Source organism: Nicotiana tabacum, chromosome 4 (genome assembly GCF_000715075.1).
Source record: "Nicotiana tabacum cultivar K326 chromosome 4, ASM71507v2, whole genome shotgun sequence".
In the NCBI taxonomy this organism is placed as follows: Eukaryota; Viridiplantae; Streptophyta; class Magnoliopsida; order Solanales; family Solanaceae; genus Nicotiana; species Nicotiana tabacum.
The window spans coordinates 136452699-136469073 of NC_134083.1; the positions used below are offsets into that span (position 1 = coordinate 136452699).

Consider the following 16375-nt stretch of genomic DNA (forward strand, 5'->3'; position numbering starts at 1 on the left):
AATCTGAAGCTCTTTGATTTAGGTTCTCTGTTTTGACGTTTGCATATTGGCACATTGTGAGACTGCTAAAATACAGCTGTCATCAGACGTCTCAGAACACACGAGAATAGTGTCAAGTATTACTCAGCTTGTTAAAGTCAGGAAGTATGACAGAGTTTCAGGATCTCTGTAAGGTATCTTGTTGGATTGTGTTAAGTAGTTTTCCGCGATGATGTTATTAGTTACTCGCTAATATTACACTTTTGCTGTTGCAGATGACAACCTTAGAGATTGCTCGCCACAAAGGAAATAAGGTAACATCTGCTTCAGAAAAAGTGGAGCTAGTTTTCATGTTTTCGCCAACGACCAATCTCCATTATGAGAATGCTTGTTTACTGCCACACAGAGCACTCTCCTGTCGATACCACAGCTGAATGCTTGTTTAGGAAAATATCATGAGAATGTGCTCCACTTTTCTTAAGAAGTACAGGTACCTCTGATATTATTTGGTTTTATCTTTGGTTCCATAAGTGAAATACTTTTAATTAAATTCTGTTAGGTAATTTTATCTGGAGTGACTTCTTTCACATAGGTCATCCGCAGCTAGTAATTTTGCAGCTTCTCAATCACTTGAACTTTCAAATTACTTATATTCAGATAGTGATGAGGAGTTCCTACTGGAATATTATAATGACAAAGAAGTCACACTTCGGATTAGACTGTTTAAGAACAGCACCTCACTTCATCTTTATCTGATGCACCTCACCACACCTCTTTTGTTCTGTGGATGCATGAATAAAGAGACTGCGTTTCGATATATAAAATTTTCAACTATATATATAGTTGAATCTGAAAGCAATGAACGCGCTTGCACACAAGTTCGCGTGTATACATGCATACATAGTTTGTTTCACGATTCTTATTGATCTTCTAAAAGTTAAATGTAGATGAATAAAAATAGATGTCCTATCTAACCAAAAAATTGGCAATTTTGGTTTGATGCTTGATTTATACTGTCTATAGCAGGGAAAATGTTGGAAAGTTAGTTGTATATCAGTTCTTGAATGCAGAAAATGTTTTAAGACATCCGCAAAGTGGAATGTGGACAAGAGTAATAGGATGAAAAAGTGTAGCGTGGTTTGAACTTTGGGCGACTGGTGGAGACTTTCTAAAGTAATGACCGCTTTTTCTTGAATTTTTTAAGAGCGCAAAGTTATTCAAATATTGCTGAAAAGGTGTAATTATTAATAAAATTAAAGTGGTGATCTCGGGTGCACAGTTTTTCCGGATTTATTTTGGGAGAAATAGTTTTGAGAAAAATCGTGCAAAGTAATAAACCTTGTTAGAGTAGTTGTAATTTTCTTAGAGGTTAGCCTTTTGTAAGAGCTCCCAATTTTCTTCGAAACAATAGTATCTCTATGAAAGAAAAAATTATAAATACACATATTCCTTTTAAAAAAATATATAGATAATTTCAGAGATTTTCCTCCATTTTTGGCTTCATAAAACCTATCTCTCACGTGGTTTGTGATGTTACATCACAACAACAACAATAACAACACCTCAATCCCAAACAAGTTGGGGTTGACGATATGAATCCTCATTCCTTTCATTTAGTTCAACTCATATCATATCATTATCAAAATTAAACAAAAAAAGTGCAAGTAACAAAATAATAATAATAATAATAATAATAATAATAATAATGCGATGTTATTATTATTATTACATCAACCTTTCCTCATTTTAAATTCTTTGTAACATTTATTTAACTTAATTATTATTAATTCAAAATAATTACAGTATGATCAATTTACCCTTTCTCATATTATACCTTTTAAATTAATTAAAAACACTAGGTTTTAACCTGTTATAGAATCGAATTCCAAACATCAATGTTTCTTATGTCAGCTTCATATGATATTCAATAAAACTCAATACCTCAGTTGCCTCTTTTGATACTACAAAAACCAAGCAAGTTGGTCTCTCTTTCTGCAGGGAGATAAAATAACGAAGAAGCAAAAACTAAGGGGTCATTAGGTACATTGGATAAGAATAATAACTAATCACAAGTAACTTTTACACTAAAATGGTAAAATTAGCTATTCTATATAGAATGTGGGGTAATTAATCCCATGGAATATCCCAAGCTAACAGTACTACATAAAGGATCCGGGAGTTTGTTTAGATCGTTAAGGAGATTTTTTCTCTGTCTATCTCCTCCTCGCCGTCCATTTTCTTACCATTGGTCATGATTTCATTTTTAAAGATCAAATTCCGCAGTCTAGAGAATTGGTTGACCATGGTGGGTCTAAGAAGAGGTAAGGGTAGGCATAAGAAGTATTGGGGAGAGGTGATTAGACATGATATGACGTTGCTTCAGCTTACTGAGGACATGACCCTAAATAGGAGGATATGAATGTCGAGAATTAGGATAGAAGGTTAGTAGGTAGTCATGAGTTTCCCTTTTCCTTACCAATAACGCTAGACTAAATTGCGAGGCGAGAACAACATTAGCGTATCTGTCAATAATGAAACAGAAGAATTATTGAACTCACCACCAAAATAATAGCGCCAAGTCGTACTTTGAATCTCTAGGAAATATAGTTCTTGTTCACAAACTAGATGCGTTAACTTTATCGTGTTCTATCTTTTTGTGTGAGCGAGAATCTCTGCATTTTTTAAAATCTCTACTGAAGATAAATATATAAAGAAGAGGAGAAGGGGAGAATTGCTGATCGCTTCAACTGTACGTGCGACACTTCTCGTATTCTTTTGGAAGTTAATAAACTTCCATGGTAATTAACTTCCATCAGGCCTATCTATTCTAAGTGGGTCAGGTCAGTCCACATGAGCGACCCGTAACTCAAACCCAATATCCAACATCTCCCACTTCGCACATGGTGGACTAGATCCAAGCTAGTACCGTGACAATAACACACGTAATTCATATTGGCAAATAGTTCGTGCGATGTGCGACCTACAAGCATTAAGAGCTATAATATGTTTAAGCCCTTTAAGGTTGTTTAACATCTCTATTTAGATATCCAATCACATGCGTAAAGGATTTACTTCTAACATGAAGATCTCATTACTCGCAATACCCCAAACATCATTGGCTACTCCCATAGCTTGTTATCCGATCCCTCATCCTCGAAAAAAGGTGAACTTGAGTTCATGTATAACTTTATCCACAATTACACTTGCTACTCCTATGGTAAGTATAATGGACGACCTGTGAATACAAGTTATATTATCTATTTTAGTTGTCTTCCCTTTCTGCTCGAAACTATCCATCCCAGATCAACTGCTTTCCTAGACATACACTGTATTACCGAATCACTCGGAGCTATTAATGACATGCTAAAGTAGCAATATTGATTGGTAATTCAAGATACAGTAAAAAGGTCAAAGGGCATTCTAATGGAAAGTCAATTTTAACTTTCTGGGTATCACACAATGAAGAAGCATGGATCTATTCTTTTATTAACCCATTGGTTGCTAAGCATACATGGTATGAAACACGTGCATGGTGTTCTCACCATATATTAGTGCATGTGTCTTATTCTTTTACTCATTCAACACCGTACAAATATTGGTCTAGACACCTATAAATGTCTAACTCGAATTTCCCACTTTAATAATCCTCAATCCATCTTCTTAGAGAAACTCGCATCTGGCTTACAAAATAAGTCATAATTGAATGGTGGAATTCGTAAGTCTGACTAGTTGTCAAGACCAACCTTTACAAGTGAAATATGACCTCCCACTATTCAAGATTCTATAAGGTCTCATCTCTTCATGATTCTCAACGTAAGAGGCGATTGCTCGTGTGAGAGAGTCAATCTTGCGACTTGTTCGGCACGCTTTATCAACAAATATCATCACATGCATACTAGATATGAACATAAATTCAAGAGTCAAATATTGATGAGCATATTATAAATAATCAAGTCACTTTACAATACATAAACATGGTCATATCATTCGCAAACCTAGAACCATAACATGTTTCTCAAACAAGTCTCTAGATATTGCCTTTGTAAAAAGATCGGCTATCATACTTCGGGTAGGAATGTACTGTAAATTTATCTCTCCACTTGCTACCATGTCTCTCACAAAGTTATACTTGATGTCAATGTGTTTGGTCTTCCTATAATACTTAGGATCTTTTGTATATGCAATAGCCGCTTGACTATCACAATATAGAGTCATGTGACCCTAAAGGTTCTTTGTAATATCCAAATGCTCACATAATATCTTCAATCAAACAACTTCTTGTACTGCAGACACACAAGCCAGGAACTCAGCTTCCATCGGTAAAAGGGTTGTACATGTTTGTTTCTTACTTTTTCATGAAATAACACCACCATTAAGTAAGAAAGCATAATCGAATGTTGATTTTCTATCATTTTGGTCATCAGCCCAATCAACATCCGTATATCCTCTCAAGTATAAATCATTTCCACTATAACATAGTGAATAATCTACAGTTCCCTTCAGGTATTTAAAAATTCTCTTCATAGCTTTCCACTGATCTCTTCCAGGATTGGATTGATACCTGCTAACTACACCTACATTATAATAAATGTCTGGACCAGTAAACATCGTAGCGTACATCAGTCTCCTGACATCACTTCAATATGGAACTCAAGACATGTCTTCCTTTTTATTTTCAGTTTTGGGACATATTTCAAGGCTTAAAATTTCACCCCTCTCTATAGGAGTATCCATAGATTTGCAACTATTCATGCAAAAACGCTCCAAATTTTCTTTATATAAGTTTCTTGAGATAGACTTAGTAATTTTTTGCAACGGCCTCTTTGGATCTTAACTCTAAGTATATAGTCTACCTCACCCATGCCTTTCAAGTCAAATAACTTTGAAAGCCATGACTTGATATTTTTTAAATACTCCAAATTATTTCTGGCTAATAAAATATCGTCCACGTAAAGAGAAAGAATTACAAATATTCCATTGGACTTCTTCACATAAATGCAATGGTCTTTATTAATTATGGTGAAATCATACGAGATCACCTCCTTGTGAAATCTCAAATACCATCGCCTTGAAGATTGCTTCAGGTTATAAATAGATCTTTTTAATTTACAGACCTTCTTTTCTTGGCTTTTGACGATAAAGCCTACATGTTGTTCCATGTAGATTTCTTCATTTAGTTCTCCATTGAGAAAAGTTGTCTTCACGTTCATTTGGTATAATTTCAAATCTAAACATGCAACAATAGCCAAAGGTAAAAGAATTGAGATAAACTTCACAACTGGTAAAAATATTTCCTCATAATCTATTCCAACTTCTTGAGCAAAGCCTTTTGCCACCAATCGTGCCTTGTATCTTCTATTGACTCATCCACTTTACGTTTAACTATGAGAACCCAGTTGTTCGCAATGGCTCTACGCCCTATCGGAAGGTCAACTAGAAACATGAATTTGTTAGTTTTCATGGACTCTAATTCTTCTTTCATTGCTTTCATCAACTCATCTTTTCCAGGACTCGATAAAGCCTCAGTCACAAACTTTGGCTCATTTCTGTGAGAGATACCAAGAAAACATAATATTCAATCTCATAAGTACGTTTCGGTATATTTTTTCTAGTACTCTTTCGTAGTTGAAATTCAGGTTCGTTAGAAGGATTTTAGGATTGAGAAGTCCCACTCCCACTGTGATCAAGAACAAGATGCTGATCAATCTGATTATCAACCGTGTCAGAAAACACCTGCTGACTATCTGAGTTCAACATTTTATAAAGAGGCTCTCCATTCTTTACCTCGCCCTTCTTTGGAAAATTATTTTCCATAAATGTGATATTTTGTGATTCAATATCAATAACACTTCCATCCTCTAATTCGCCAATGAGCACATACCATTTGGAGTGTCCTGAATATCTTACAAAGATATATTTCTTGCCTTTTGGACCTTATTTACCAAGCTTGTTAAAAGAATCTTTTACATATGCAACACAACCCCAAGGTCGTAAATTATTTAAGTTTAGTTTATGACCAGTCAAAAGCTCATAAGGAGTGGAAGAAACTGATTTAGAAGGTACTTTATTCAATAAGTAGGCTACAGTCAATAACGCATCTCCCCAAAAGGAGATAGGTAAATTTTCTTGCGCCATCATGGATCTTATCATGTCTAATAATATTCTATTCCTCCTTTGTGCTACACCATTTTATTGAGGTGTGTAAGGAATAGTTAACTGTCTGGTGATGCCTTTTTCATTACATAATTCTTCAAATTATTTTGACAAATATTCACGCCCCCTATTGGTTCTTAAGGTCTATTTTGTCTAATTGATTCTCAACTTCATTCAAACATTTCGTAATCCATTCAAGTAATTCAGATTTATGAGAAATCAAATAGACATAACGAAAGCGCGTAAAATCATCAATAAACATAATGAAATATAAAGCACCAGGCCTAGCCCTCACATTCATTGGACCACAAATATCATAATGGATTAATTGCAATGGAAAATCAACTCTCTTTGCCTTTCCAAATGGTTTACGTGTAATCTTTCCGACAAGATAATTTTCATAAGTTGGCATTTCAGTTTTAGAGAAAGAACCTAAATGTCCTTCCTTAGCTAATCTATTCATTTGATCATGCCCTATGTGACCTAATCTTGCATGCCATATAATAACATCAACACCATTATTACTAGAATAACATGCCATAACACAACTGTCAACACAATAGTTATACGTAGAAGGATTACGATTTAACACAATAAAACCATCATAATGATGTACAAAAGCATTAAAAACTTGTCTAGAGTAATTCTAAGACCATTGCGACTAAAGTTCAAATCGAAATCTAAATCTAGAAGAACAGACACAAAGACTAAGTTTAGTCGAATCTCTGGAACATATAGGACGTCATGCAACATCAAAGATCATCCACTACGCATGTCCATTCTGCAGGTGCTTATCCTTTTAATTTTAAGTTTTGCATTATTTCCCCCATATATATGCCTTGATACAGGAAAAACTCGACAAAACTCTATAAACGTTTCTCTATCATGGGTCATATGGTCGGTGGCCTCTGAGTCTAAAATACACACATGATAAGATTTAATTAGTAAAACAGTGCTAGAAACATATATAACACTTAGAGATGCGTTTTGAAATGCTACCTTTTTCGGCTCAGTGCACTCACGAGCAAAATACCCTGAAACTTGCATTTCATCTTACTCTTGTCTTTCTTCTTGTAGAACCGTTTTCCTTACTTGTAATTGGCTAGTTTCTTTTCTTGAGGATCCTTCTCCGGTATCCTTACCCTTTCCATCATTTTTTTAGTTTCTCTTGTGCTTGAAACTTGATCTCTTTATACCACTTGATTTTGCCACAAAGGCACTAGGTACAACTTTAGCAGCACCAAGTCGCTCATCTTTAAGATCTACATGACGGGCAACATCAACAAAAGTTTTGATATTGTTATTGTGGCAAGTTAACCTTCAAATGTTCCCAATTATTGGGAAGAGACCAGATCACTGCCTGAACCGGCTGCTCATGGGAGAGAACATGACCAGCACCTTTGAGTGAGCAATCATATTTGACATCACCTTTAAGTATTGGCTGACACTGTGATCATGACGCTTCTTGTAGGTATCAAACTTGATTGTCAGTTGTCTAAGGCAAGTAACAATTGTACCGCCATATGTCTCTCTTAAATGTTCCCACATAGCTTGAGTAGTAGGATATTGCTCACATTCGTGGATGAGATCATCAACAACTGAACTTACAATAATTTCACATGCAATGAAATCTTTTTTTCCCCAAATATTGTAAGTTTCCAGATCCCTCATGTGTTGGGCAGTGTTACCCTCTTCTGGGTGACTCATAACACGGTTAATACTTTCAAGAACATCTTGCTCTTAAAGCGCATACCACATCTTACGACTCCGGATGTCGTAATTTTCACCATTCAGTTTGTGACCCTTGTTCAAGTCAACAATGATACTTTTCGATGCCATATCGTTATTAGAGACAATATTACAAGTTTAACTCATCAATATATTCTTCAGTCAATTTATGCATATGATTACACATCCAAGCAAATTAATTATAATATTAATTATATATTAAGTGTAGAATCGAAAGGTCACTATGTTTCCATTCATCATCTATATCTAAATGTTTTAATTAATATTAAAATCAATTCTTAGTGTATGCTTCATTTCAAGTCTCAATCCATTACAAAACAAAATAATAAATAATACATGTAACTGGCGAGACTAACAACAACAAATTCAAATTTCATTAAAATAAAATATATAATAACAATTTACATGTTTACTAGGACATACATATACCAACTGAATACGAACTCTTACATATATACGCTAAAAGGTGCACAAGGCCAAATATCATGATAAATATCAGTTAAAACTTTACCCCAAGGTTTTCGAAGAGAGTCCGCTAAAATAGCTAACACTTTCTATCAGTAATCTCTATGTAATTAGACAATTCAGCTCTTTTTAACTGAAAAAGGTATACATGTTCAGGACTAGAAGCATCAGAGCCCATTTTAAATTCCTTAAACTCCCTAAGTTTCTTTTCTCCTTCCGTTCGCTCGGCCCTCCGATCCCTTAACTTATTTTGCATCTCTCTCGAGACATTCCTGATGACTTCAGTCTCCAAGTCTTAATCATTATAGAAATAAGTTCTCGACGATGCATCCATCTACGTTGCTCCCTTTCTCGACTTCGAGAACTCCCACTTGGTATAATTCGAACTTGTCCATGTTCGGCCATATCTGAAATAGGACTAAGGAAACATTAAGAATGGCTACAATCATTCAATGTGACAACATATGTCACAATCACTCGTAGAAGTATATCTACGTAAGGAATTAGGGCTAAACTAATTTTCTATATTAAGGAGATCAAGAGTTATCCACTAGCCAAAACAAATAATGCAATACTCAGTGAGGTAACAACTATGTGTTGAATCACTGAAACATGACCAAGAGATGAAGAACCTTTCATGTTACTAATATTGACTTGGCATATTCTGAAATATATTTATATTAATTATGAAAAGACAATAGGCGGTTATATAAGTCAAAAACTTCCCAAAGAAAGATACCACCGATTACATGTCTGAAAAAGAAACAATCATTCAGTTAAATGGTTTCCACTGAAATCCATGTACATCTTACAGGTTCCATAACATTTTTGTAGGCTTTTCATATTAAATACAGAGATCCAAATAGATTACTTCAAGACTTTGTTTTTGTCCATTTTATCTATTATAGGGATTCTTGTATATACCCATCTAAACATCAAGACAATAAATCATTGGCACTAATAATAGAACAACAGTTATGACGCAAATCGCCCTATTTTAATAGCGAATCAGGGTTTACCAAACACATTTTTAAGGCATGACAAACTTTGTTAATCAATCAAAGTTTAGGACTCATATACATGAATTGTCTTTTTCTAGATAATATTACCGGAGAGATCATGGAGTGCAGATTACCGTTAATAAACCAATTTCTTTGACGCAAACGGCACCAAAATCATGCGGCACCGTCAAAAGAAAATCTACAAATCTATCTAACTTATTCCATTTTTAAAGAAACAAAACCATCAGTAAAAGAAAAACGGTTTGTTTCACTTCCATAACTAAGCCATAACGCCCAGTCACTGCTATTGCAGAATTCAATATATAGTAAAATAGGACTCTCCAAGAGTAGTATCGCTCGTCGAGGCAATCCAAAACAGGAAAGAAACAATGCATACCAATGTTAGATTAACTGGCTGGGCGAGGAACAACATTAGCGTATTGTCACGACCCAAAATCCTAACCTGTCGTGATGGCGCCTATCGATGGTACTAGGCAAGCCGATTCTCAAAAATACTTCCAATGTTTCACAAAAGATAAGTCAAAAGCTTTTACATGACAGAATTTTCGTAAAAACAAGAGTTAAACTCAAAATACAGTGCGGAAAAATAGCCCAAACATCGGGTTTCACCAAGTCATGAGCATATAAACAACCAGTCTAAGAAACAGTGTCTACAAGAGTCTGTGTCAAAATACCAATACAGAAAAGAAAAGATAACAAGGAAGGAGAGACAAGGACTGCGAACGCCGATAGCTACCTCGTGAATCTCCGATACTCAACCACGCACGAGATCAACGTCCTCCGTGACCGGGGTAGCGTGAGTACAACCAACTCAGTAAGTAACAATAATAATTAAGAAACTGAAAGGTAGTGATGAGCTATACAAATACAGTTCATTTTAGTAATTTCAGCAATGAAAGTAAACATATTTTAATTCCGGCAATTTAAGTCAAGTCAGTTAAACATTACCAAGTTCAGGTAAAATCGGATACAATTTTTTTTCCAGAAGTTTCAGAACAATGACATAAATCATCTAAGTGCAGCAACAAATGAAACAAGTGCAACCTCTCAGGGCAACAGTCCTTCAAGCTCTCTCAATAGCTCAACACTCGACTCTCAGCCCTCAATACTCACACTCAATAGGTACCTGCGCTCACTGTTGGTGTACAGACTTCGGAGGGGCTCCTATAACCCAAGCGCTATAATCCGAATGGACAACTCACGTTCTATAGTATCATATCAAGATCCACACGGATAACTCATGTGCTGCACGGACAACTCACGTGCTATAGTATCATATCAAGATCCGCACGGACAACTCACGCGCTATAGTATCATATCAAGATCCGCACTGACAACTCACGTGCTACAGTATCATATCAGAATCCGCACGGACAACTCATGTGCTATAGTATAAATACCTCACAAACAGGCCCTCGGCCTCACTCAGTCATCAACCTCTCTAGTCTCACGGCCCTCAGTAATAAAGGGGAATCGGCCCAAAACAGAATGATATAATGTATCAACAAGGAATAACAGAGACTGAGCTATAATATGCAAGTAATACTACGACTGAGTACAAGTAACAATAAGTAGGAAGGTTCAACAGGTATCACGACCACTGGGGGTCTTTACAGCAACAACACATCACCTAAGCATGATTTCTAACATGATTCACTATCAAATTTCAATAGCATAGAAAGGGCACATAGCTAACAACAAGCTTATTACACTTTCCAGTTTCACGGAATGGACCAAGTCCCAATTTTCACGATGCACGCCCACACGCCCGTTACCTAGCATGTGCGTCACCTCCAAAATACTCACATAATATAATAATCCGGGGTTTCATACCCTCAGGACCAGATTTAAAACTGTTACTTACCTCAAACCGCGCAAAACTCTACTCTAAAGTGCATTTGCCTCTCGAATCGGTCTCCAAACGCCCCGAATCTAGCCACAAGCAGTATAATACAATTAATATAGACTAAAGGAATCAATTCCATAAGCAAAAACACAAAATTATAAGCCAAAATCTAAAATTGGCTCAAACCGGCCCCTAGGCCCACGTCTTGAAATCCGACAAAAGTCACAAAACCTGAAAGCCCATTCACTCATGAGTCTAACCATACCAAGTTTATCAACATCCGACACCATTTGGTCATCCAAATTCCCAAATTTCACTCTCCAATTTTCTAGCCCTAAACACCCAAATTTCACCTCAAAAACTCATCAACTAGGTGTAAAATCAGTGGGGAAACATTATTATTGAAGATAAGTGGGTACAAGGAGCTTACCTCAGTAATCACTCCAAAATCCCTTTAAACATCCTCCAAAATCCGAGCTCAAAGTGGTGAAAAATCTCGAAGTCCCGCATTTATATGTTTTGCCAGGCCTTTCGCACCTGCAGCCTCTCATCCACTCCTGTGGAACCGCTTCTGCGGTTAAACCTCCGCTTCTACGAAAACCACTTAAGCCACTGGGCTCGCACCTGCGCTCCAGGTCTCGCACCTGCGGAGGCGCTTCTGCGACCCTTCATCTGCTTCTACGGAAATGCCCAAGCCTTCAAACTTCGCATCTGCGGAGCCATTCACGCATCTGCGGGCTCGCAAATGCGCATTCTCCTAAGTCCCTAAGTCCAAAATCACCTAACGGATCTAACGGAACCATCAAAATTCAAATACGAGGTTGTTTACACATAAGTCGACATCCGGTCGACTTTTCCAACATAAGCTTCTAATTAAGAGACTAAGTGTCTCAATTCACTCTGAAATCACTCCGGACCCGAACCAACTAACCCGGTAAGTCATATAACAGCTGTAGAACACAAAATAAGCAGAAAATGGGGAAACGGGGCTACAACTCTCGAAATGACCGGTCGGGTCATTACATGCTCCCCCTCTTAAACAAACGTTCATCTTCGAACGAGTATAGAGACATACCTGAAGTGGTGAAAAGATGAGGATAATTGCTGCACATATTTTGCTTAGTCTCCCAAGTCGCCTCCTCGACCGACTAACCCCTCCACTGAACCTTCACAGAAGTAATATTCTTCGACCTCAGCTTTCGAACCTGCCTATCCAAGATCGCCACCGGCTCCTCAACATAAGATAAATCCTTATCCAACTGGACTGAGCTGAAATCCAACATATGAGACGGATCGCCATGATACTTCCAGAGCATAGAAACATGGAATACTGGATGAACTCCTGCTAGACTGGGAGGCAAGGCAAGCTCATAAGCAACCTCCCCAACACGTCGCAACACCTCAAATGGGCCGATAAACCTCAGGATCAACTTGCCCTTCTTTTCAAACCTCATAACACCTTTCATGGGTGACACCCGGAGCAGGACTCGCTCTCCAATCATGAATGCAATACCGCGAACCTTCCGATCTGCATAGCTCTTCTGTCTGGACTGGGCTGTGCGTAGTCTATCCTGAATCACCTTAACCTTCTCTAGAGCATCCTGAACCAAACCTGTACCTAGTAATCTAGCCTTGCCCGACTCGAACCAACCCACTGGAGACCTACACCGCCTACCATACAGATCCTCATACGGTGCCATCTGGATGCTCGGCTGATAACTGTTGTTGTAGGCAAACTCCGCTAGTGGCAAGAACTGATCCCACGAACCCCCAAACTCCATTATGCACGCACGAAGCATATCCTCTAATATCTGAATAGTGCGCTCGGACTGTGCGTCTGTCTGAGGGTGAAATGCTGTGCTCAACTCCACTCGAGTACCCAACTCATGTTGCGCGGCCCTCCATAACCGTGATGTAAACTGCGTGCCTCGATCAGAGATGATAGATACCGGTACGCCATGAAGCCTGACGATCTCGCAGATATACACTCGAGCCTGCTGCTCGGAAGAATAGGTAGTCATCACATGAATGAAATAAGCTGATTTGGTCAGCCTGTCCACAATCACCCAAACTGCATCAAACTTTCGCTGAGTCTATGGAAGACCAACAACGAAATCCATAGTGGTCCACTCCCACTTCCACTCCGGAATCTCTAACTTCTGAAGCAACCTACCTGGTCACTGATGCTCATACTTCACCTGTTGGCAATTTAGACACCGAGCTACATACTCCACTATGTCCTTCTTTATTCTCCTCCACCAGTAATTCTGTATCAAGTCCTGATACATTCTCGCGGCACCCGGATGAATAGAATATCGTGAACTGTAAGCCTCCTGGAGAATCAACTCACGCAAACCATCTACATTGGGCACACATAGCCTACCCTGCATCCTCAATGAACCATCATCCCCAATAGTGACCTCCTTAGCATCATCGTGCTGAACCGTTTCCTTAAGGACAAACATGTATGGATCATCATACTGACGCTCCCTGATACGATCATAAAGAGAAGACCGAGAGACCACACAAGCCAATACTCGACTTGGCTCAGAAACATCCAATCTAACAAACTGGCTGGCTAAGGCCTGAACATCCCATGCCAATGGCCTCTCTGCTGCTGGAAGATATGCTAAGCTCCCCAAACTCTCCTCCCGGTGACTCAAGGCATCGGCCACCACATTGGCCTTCCCGGGATGATACAAAATGGTGATATCATAGTCCTTAAGAAGCTCCAACCACCTCCGCTGACGCAAGTTAAGATCCTTCTATTTGAACAGATGCTGTAAGCTCCGGTGATCGGTGTAAATCTCATAATGGACACCGTACAAATAGTGCCGCCAGATCTTCAAGGCATGAACAATAGCTGCTAACTCAAGGTCGTGGACATGATAGTTCTTTTCATGAGGCTTCAACTGGCGCGAAGCATAAGCAATCACTCTGCCCTCCTGCATCATAACACACCCAATACCGATCTGAGAAGCATCACAATACACTGTGTAAGAACCAGAAGCTGATGGTAGAACTAGAACTGGAGCCGTGGTCAAAGCAGTCTTGAGCTTCTGAAAGCTCTCCTCACACTCATCCGACCACCTGAAAGGAGCACCCTTTTGGGTCAATTTGGTCAAGGGCGATGCGATAGATGAGAAACCCTCTACAAAACGACGGTAATAACCAGCCAAACCAAGAAAACTCCGAATCTTCGTGGCCGAGGACGGTCTGGGCCAACTCCGAACCGCCTCTATCTTCTTCGAATCCACCTGAATACCCTCACTGGACACCACGTGCTCCAAGAATGCCACTGAACTGAGCCAAAACTCACACTTAGAGAACTTTGCATAAAGCTTCTCCTCCTTCAACCGCTGCAACATGATCCTTAGATGTTGGTTATGCTCCTCCTGGCAATGAGAGTACACATGATATCATTAATGAATACAATAACAAAGAAGTCAAGATAAGGCTGAAACACACTGTTCATCATATGCATGAACGCTACTGGGGCGTTGGTCAGCCCAAAAGACATCACAAGGAACTCATAATGGCCATATAGGGTCGTGAAAGCTGTCTTAAGAATATCTGAGTCCCGAATCTTCAACTGGTGATATCCTGACCGCAAATCAATCTTGGAGAACACCCTCGCCCCCTGAAGCTGGTCAAATAGATCATCAATACGCGGCAAAGGATACTTGTTCTTGATCGTGACCTTGTTCAACTGTCTGTAATCAATGCACATTCTCATAGTACCATCCTTCTTCTTCACAAATAGAACTGGTGCACTCCAAAGTGACACGCTAGGCCGAATAAATCCCTTATCAAGGAGTTCCTAAAGTTGCTCCTTCAAGTATGAAATCACTCTACTGGGAACATAGTCTATAGAGCCGCTCCACTTAACCCTCGGCAACTCCGGCATCGCCAACGTCACGGTCTTAGCGTGACAATCTAGAACCGCATGACATGGAGACAACCAGTCCATACCCAAAATCACGTCAAAATCGACCATACTAAGCAACAAGAGATCTACTCTGGTCTCCAGACTCCCAATAGTCACCACATATGACCGATATACTCGGTCCACAATAATAGTATCGCCCACCGGAGCAGATACATGAACAGATGAAACTAGAGACTCGCGAGGCATATCCAGATAATGAGCGAAATACGAGGACACATATGAATAAGTAAAACCAGGGTCAAATAATACAGAGGCATCTCTGTGGCAAACTGAGACAACACATGTGATCACAACATCCGAAGCAATGACATCTGGTCTAGCAGGGAGAGCATAGAAACGGGCCTAGCCGTCCCCTGATCAGCCTCCCCCTCTAGGGCGACCCTTAGCTGACTGAGCCCTAACCCGAGCTGGGTGGGTGGGTGGTGGAGTTGCTCGTGTTGGTTCCATCGGCTGAGAACTCTGCTGTGGAGTCCCACTCAACAACCTAGAGCAATCTCTCTTAATGTGACCAAAATTTCCGCACTCGAAACAACCCCTCCTCTGACGGAACTGTTGCTCCTACTACCCCGAGGAACTACCCGTAGACACATGAGATGACGAGGCAAGGTGAGAACTCTGCGCTGGTAGTGCACTGAATGAAGACTGACCATACTGATAACTGTGTGAACCATGGCCAGATGATGCACCACGGTGAACTGGGTGAGCCGTTTGAGCATGTCTGAAAGGACCACCCCTACCGTGGTGGAACTGACCCCCAGAAGGAACACCGTTGAATCCACCCTGTCCACGAGGCCTCTTGGCCTCTCTCTCAACCCGCTCCTGGCTGCGAACCGTCTCAATCTGACGAGCAATGTCGACAACCTCATCAAAAGTAGCACCAGACACACTCTCTCTCTAGTCATAAGCAATCGCAGTTGAAAAGTGAGGCCATCTACGAACTTCCTGATCCTCTCCCTGTCGGTGGGAACCAACCAGACAGCATGACGGGCCAACTCAGAAAATCTCATCTCATACTGCGTCACGCATATATCACCCTTACGAAGCTGCTCGAACTGTCTGCGCAACTCCTCTCTGCGGGATTGAGGCACGAACTTCTCGAGGAAGAGAACGGAGAACTGCTGCCAGGTAAGGGGTGCTGCGCCGACCGACCTACGCCTCTCGTAAGCCTCCCACCAATTGAAGGCAGCCCCAGAGAACTGAAAAGTAGTGAAT

General features: G+C 39.5%; 1 long non-coding RNA gene across 1 annotated transcript; it reads left to right on the forward strand.

The window, feature by feature from the left end:
• The first annotated feature begins 36 nt into the window (after window positions 1-36).
• Window positions 37-529, forward strand: LOC142180369 (uncharacterized). The gene is made up of 3 exons (XR_012708965.1): window positions 37-173; window positions 255-293; window positions 386-529. It is a non-coding gene; the product is annotated as an uncharacterized LOC142180369 (long non-coding RNA).
• The last annotated feature ends 15846 nt before the right edge of the window (window positions 530-16375 follow it).